The sequence below is a fragment of the Malania oleifera genome, chromosome 2, assembly GCF_029873635.1.
Source record: "Malania oleifera isolate guangnan ecotype guangnan chromosome 2, ASM2987363v1, whole genome shotgun sequence".
In the NCBI taxonomy this organism is placed as follows: domain Eukaryota; kingdom Viridiplantae; phylum Streptophyta; class Magnoliopsida; order Santalales; family Ximeniaceae; genus Malania; species Malania oleifera.
The window spans coordinates 81,976,958-81,983,104 of NC_080418.1; positions in this window are offsets into that span (position 1 = coordinate 81,976,958).

The window sequence follows — 6,147 nt, forward strand, 5'->3', positions numbered from 1 at the left end:
CCATCTTCAGTATGGTTTTAATTCTTGAGTTCTTTAAAGATGAGTTTCCAGATATTTTGCCGATGTTTACTGCTTTGGATTAGGAAAGATTCATAACTTATCAAGCTAGGGGCATGTATCCAAATCTTGCGAAACTCTTTTATGCAAATATGGTGAAAGGAGAAATTGTATGCTCCACTCAGATTATGGATAAATCGTTTGCAATAACCCCACAAACTTTAGTCTCTAGGCTTAGAATCCAAGTGGATGAATTTGAGTGTCCACTTAATGGCACATCTTGGATAATGGCACAAGATTTTACCCCTGAGGAGTTTTTACTAGTGATTATGGTTGAAGCTCCTATTGATTTTGGTCATCCTCCATTGTATCATCAACTGAACTTGTAGGCCCAAATCTTACAGAAATTCATCACATATAATATATTGCTTAGGGTAGGGTCATATGACCATATTTCCTACCTGGACTGTTTTGTGATGTGGTGTCTATTAAAGGGCAAGAAGCTTGATCTGCCCAGTTTGATGTTAAAGATGATGATTTCATAAGAAGAGGCTAGAAGGGTCATTATTCCTTATATATGGAGGAATACTAAACCAAAATTTTGACCATCTAGGCCTTACCACACCTTTACCTTATTCATCAAAAAACCCATTACGATATGTTTTCTTCTACTATGGTAAAGCAAATGGGATATGTACAACATTCACAAGGATGGTTGCCCAAGGATGGTAGGGGACATAGATAGGCTCTTGAACCTCTTCAAGACGCACCGCCAGCAAATGATACCCCCTCCTGGTTTTTATCTTATCAACAACAGCTGACTAATTTCCGTGGTGAAGTGCGTACTGGTTTCAGTTCACTTCAGTCGAGTTACGCTTCCCTTGACCAATGACTTGGATGTTTTGAATGATATATGGATAGTTCTTCTTCATCATGAGGCAAAGCTCCGATGGAAACAAGCTCTAGAAATGAAGAAGATGATGATGATGATGATGATGATGAGGAAGGCACTGAATCAGATGATGGCAATGAAGATTAGCTTTATTTACTTTTGATCTTTTAAAGCATTTTAAGTTGTAATATTTAAGCTGTTTACAGCTGTTTACACTGTTTCTTATCTTGCTTATCTTGAATATGACTTTTTTCATGCTAGAATTTGATTCTATTGAATATCTTTTGCATTATGCATGAATATTTGATGAATGTTTGATTTAAGAAATTGCTTGTTGAATTATGGACTATGATTGTGAACTAAATTCTAACTTTAGGTCCTATGTTGTAATGCATGTTAATTTTCTTCAGTTACCCTTTTTGTTGATGTCAAAAAGGGGAGAAATATTGGCAAAATGAGAATTTATGATTGACATATGAACATATATTCAGGGGGAGTTATTAGGAAAGCATGATATATATAAAAAATTCTGAATGCTTGAACGATATGAGTATTGAAAGCATGATATATATTGAAAATTCTGAATGCTTGAATGGTATGAGTTATTAGGAAAGCATGATATATATTGAAAATTCTCAATGCTTGAAATTGCTTTGATATGAATGTTGAAAGCATGATATTCTAAATGCTTGAAATATTCTGATATGAGTGTATCACTTGTTAAGGATATGCTTATTGTAAAAGGGAGCCTTTTTAAGGCTTTCTCATGTTTGCTCTTTATTTGTTATCATCAAAAAGGGGGGGATTGTTGGCCTACCAAGGTTTAATCTCGTTTTGATGATAACAAATCAAGGTTACTTAACATGTCTATTTAAGTTTGAATTTCAGGACTTAAGTGTTTTTTTGTGAAATCAAGTGAGCGTACTTGAAGATCTTAAATGATATGTACACTTAAAGTCATGAATCATGAAGGATATAAAGCAGTCAAGTCATGTGGGACATGAAATTCATTGAAGTAATGCATAAAGCTCAAAAGAATCTTGGAAGCTTCACAACATGAAGACTTAGGAACCTAGATTGAATAATCATATGAAAGTCTCATGTAAGTACTTCAAATTTCAATATTGAATGATTGAAACTCCTAGGATATATCATTGGACTTAGATACCTTATTTTATACATAGAAAATATTTTCTCAATGTCCAAATTAAGTTTTCCAAGTATGAATTTAAGTTTGGAACCAAAACATTAAAAAACAAGTGTTGCTGAAAGGTCAGGCGACTGATGAAAATTCATCAGGTGAGTATAGTGCTACTAACTTTGAAAATATGCAAACAGAATAGGCACAGGCGACTGATCTATTGGGACCATTCAACAGACCCCATTCTGACTTTCAGAATGTGCTGTTTTTAAAAAGCACAGGGTTGACCCTTCGAGTCTAGTCGACTGATGCTTATGTTTAAACGTTTAACAACACTGATCTTGTTTCCAAAACTTGCATGATTGGCTTCCAAATTGAGAGAAAATTTGAGGGAAACTTTTGAAACCCTAGTGCACTATTTAAACATACTACTCTCGCACATTAGGGGAAAAAAAAGAAGAAGAAGAGAGAACGACGCGCACAAACTCTGAAAAATTTTCTGGTTATACTCTTCTGAAAGGCTATTGTGTTCTTGCTGAAAACTCACGTTAATCTAATTAGTTTTTTTCAAAAACTTACACTCGTAAATCTGATTTCTAGTGATATACTTTCAAGCTTCAACTTTCATATTGTTTTATTTGAAGTATTTTTTATTCTAACGTGTACTAATCTACTCATTTGAGGAGCTTTCTCTTATACAAGCATTTTTGCTTTGGTTGTATTGTTTTGACGATTCAGGTATTGTGAATCATTGCCTAATGAGAGGATTGTTCTCGATATAGAGGCGAACTCCACCTTGAACGAAGAGAGGTTTTACTTCACCTAGTAACGAAGTTAAGAAAGGAAATCCTCACAGTGGGTTGCTTGAGGCAAGGACGTAGGCTGCGGCCGAACCTTGTAAAAGTACGGTGTTCAGCTTTTTCTTCCCTACTTCTAAATTTCTGCAAGATATAAGCTACGTGCTTGATTTTATTTTTATTAAGAACTTGCCGAATATTAACACTTGTTGGATATTGAATCTTATTGAATATTTGAGAAAATTTTAAACATTGATATTGCTGAGTATTGAAAAATTTGTTGAATGATTGAAAATTAATTTTTTTATTAAAACAAGAACTCCTATAGTATGTTGTTTGTATGTTGGATAAAAAATTAGAATAGCTAAGGTTTAAAATCTTTGATTAAATCAGCTGAAGTAAAAAGGATTGGTATTTAATCATTTTGTTGAAGTATACTTGCTAATATAAACAAACCTTCAATACGAAAATCATTTTTTTGTAAATCTCATTGACTCGAGCCGAAAATCATGTTCTGAATAATTGCTTCACTGAATTTATTAAATTCTTGATTTCATATTGTAAATTTAGATTTTGTATTGATCTTTATATTCATATCTAAGACTCCCAATTGGTATAGTATGGTCACTGCATAGATATATTGTTTGTGTAAATCATTAAAGTTTAAATAATTAAGGGTTAAAATAAAAAGGAATTCCGCAAAAAAAAAAAAATTAAATAACCCAATTCACACCCCCCCCCCTCTTGGAATACATCCTAATTTCACAAATTGTGAGGCATCTTATCCGGCAATACCTCCTTGTACTCATCCAACATCGCTTGGATGGTCGTAGGCACTTGCTGACTTTTTGAGTCTGTTCCCTGTTTTGACTCTAATAAACCACAACATCTCATTTATGCAATAAGTGTGAATAGGTTTATGTTTCAAGAAGCACGAATGATGGATGCCATATGGAAGCCATAAGAGCGCCTAAATAAGCAGATGTCAGTGTATTCCATGGTGTATGAAAGAGCAAAGCGTGAAAAATTTTGTTTATTTTTGTGTTGTAATAGTAATTAGGTTTGATTGTGCATGTATATCATATGATTTTATTTGAAGCTCAAACAATGACCTTAGATTGACCATAGGACCTCCAAGTAACATGAAAAACCTTTTTCATAAAATGCCCAATTTATACAAATGTTTTAAAATGGTTTTGAAGTTAAAAGAAGGCAACAACTAATTTTTACAAAGGGGTCAGTTGACTGGCTAGCCAACCGGATAGTAAAAATGAGCATTTGTCTCAATCCATAACTTCTTATATTAATAAGTGTTTAACATGAAAATTGTGGTAGTTTATGTTAGCTTTCTGTTGATACTAAGAACATCTAATTTAAAGTCGTATGGAAAAAGTTATGGCCAAAATACTGAAAGGTGTACGTAGGAGAATAATTACCTTCATGTTTCTTTCGTCTCATTGATGGACATTTTTTTTCAATCCATAACTTCTTATCTTAAAACATGTTCAACATAAAAATTGTGGTATTTTCTTTTAGCTTTCTGTTAATACTAAGAACGTCTAATTTTGAGTTTTATAGTAAAAGTTATGTCCAAAAAACTGAAAGGCGTTTTTGTAGAAAGCGCCCCAATGGGCAAAAATGGCTAGTTTTTCAAAATATAATATTATATCTTCCCCCAACGGCCATAAAACGGCTAGTTTTGGTTTTAGCCTATAAATATCAACCCCAAGCACTTGTAAAAGGTGAGAAAAACCCTTTGGGAGTGTTGACCTTATAAGTCATACCCGATTTTGATAATGACAAATACTCTTAGTATTTGATGACTTTCGAATTTGTGTGCAGGTATATAGTTAGCAGATCAACTAATATCACATGAAGACTCAAAGTCTAAAGACCCCGAAGACTTCTTTTGTTGTAATTAATATTTGCTTTATTCGGTCTGTAATAGTAAATATAGGAAAAGGTCTGTGATATTAATGCATATCATACATGTAGGATTATAAGCTCAGAAATGTCGTAGATTGACCATGGGAACCGAATGACCTTAGGGCAAAGTCAACCAACACTGGATTTTTGGGACTATCTCAAAACGGCCTTCGAAAAAACCCTAGTAAGACCTTAGGTCCCAAACACTTATGCACAAATATCATTCACGATCACAAGTGTTAAAAATGAATTAAATGGAATATTATTGGGGAGTTTGAGAGAGCTCGAGCAACCGAACCCCAGGAGTTTAAAACTCCTCAGGCACCCGAACTGTTGAGAAGTCAATAGTTAACTTAGGCTCTTGGGCGACCGAACATTTTTGTGCACACCTTTCATGGGCACCCAAACGACCTGAAAAAGATCTCTCACCAACTCGAGCTACCAAGAGATATAGTTCAAATTAAGCCCTGGGCGACTGAACACATGAGTTCGGGCAACTGAACTAGAGTTTAGCCACCCAAACCTCTCAGGTTAAAATATTTTTTACTGATTTTTAAATGGGGTAAACTGGGTTAATTTTCTTAATTGGTTTTAAAACAAATCCAATAATACCCATTGAGTCCCCAACGGTCATAATTTTGCCTATGTCTATATACAAGCTCATTTGCAAAATTAACATAGGATTAGCACCTAGATTATCTTAAAAATCCTCTGAAAATTTGAGTGCTCAGATTTCATATACCAAGCCAAATACACTCCTTCTTTGTGATTCCCTTGACAAACCTTGTTTCCAAAGAGTGTTAAGGTGTGATCTTGATTAGCTACTCTTGCTAAAAACTCTCATTGAATATAGATTGATTGTTGATTTTATTGGAGAGTTTTAACTAAGGTTTTTCCCTAGTTTAACTAATATTCTTTGTGTGGGAAAACCTTGTAGCTAGTGGTTCTTCGCATCACTATTGCAAGACTCACTTGGCTTGTGTTTTTTATTATGCAAATATATTTTTTTGAAGCAAAATTTTCAAATATCTCTTGAGCTATATTTTTTAGAAAATCATTTTTGAGATATTTTGAACACCATTGTGCAAATCTTTGAAACCCTTGCTATGATTGATCAATATTGGAACTTTTTTTTAAAGATAGATTAATTGTATACTCTTTGTGGTTATTGCATATTGACACGTGTTAGAGTGTAGTTGAACACATTGCACAGAGCTTATAGTTCATATATATTGATGTGCATTGATTAATTTGTGCTGAATGGGTATATATCTGCTTTACATGAAAGCATAATCAATGTACCAGTTAATTGAGAAAAAGATTATTGTATTCTAGGCATAGCCTGAGGGAGCAGTAATCCAGCCCGTAAGGATTGTTAGGGCCTTCTCCGCTCC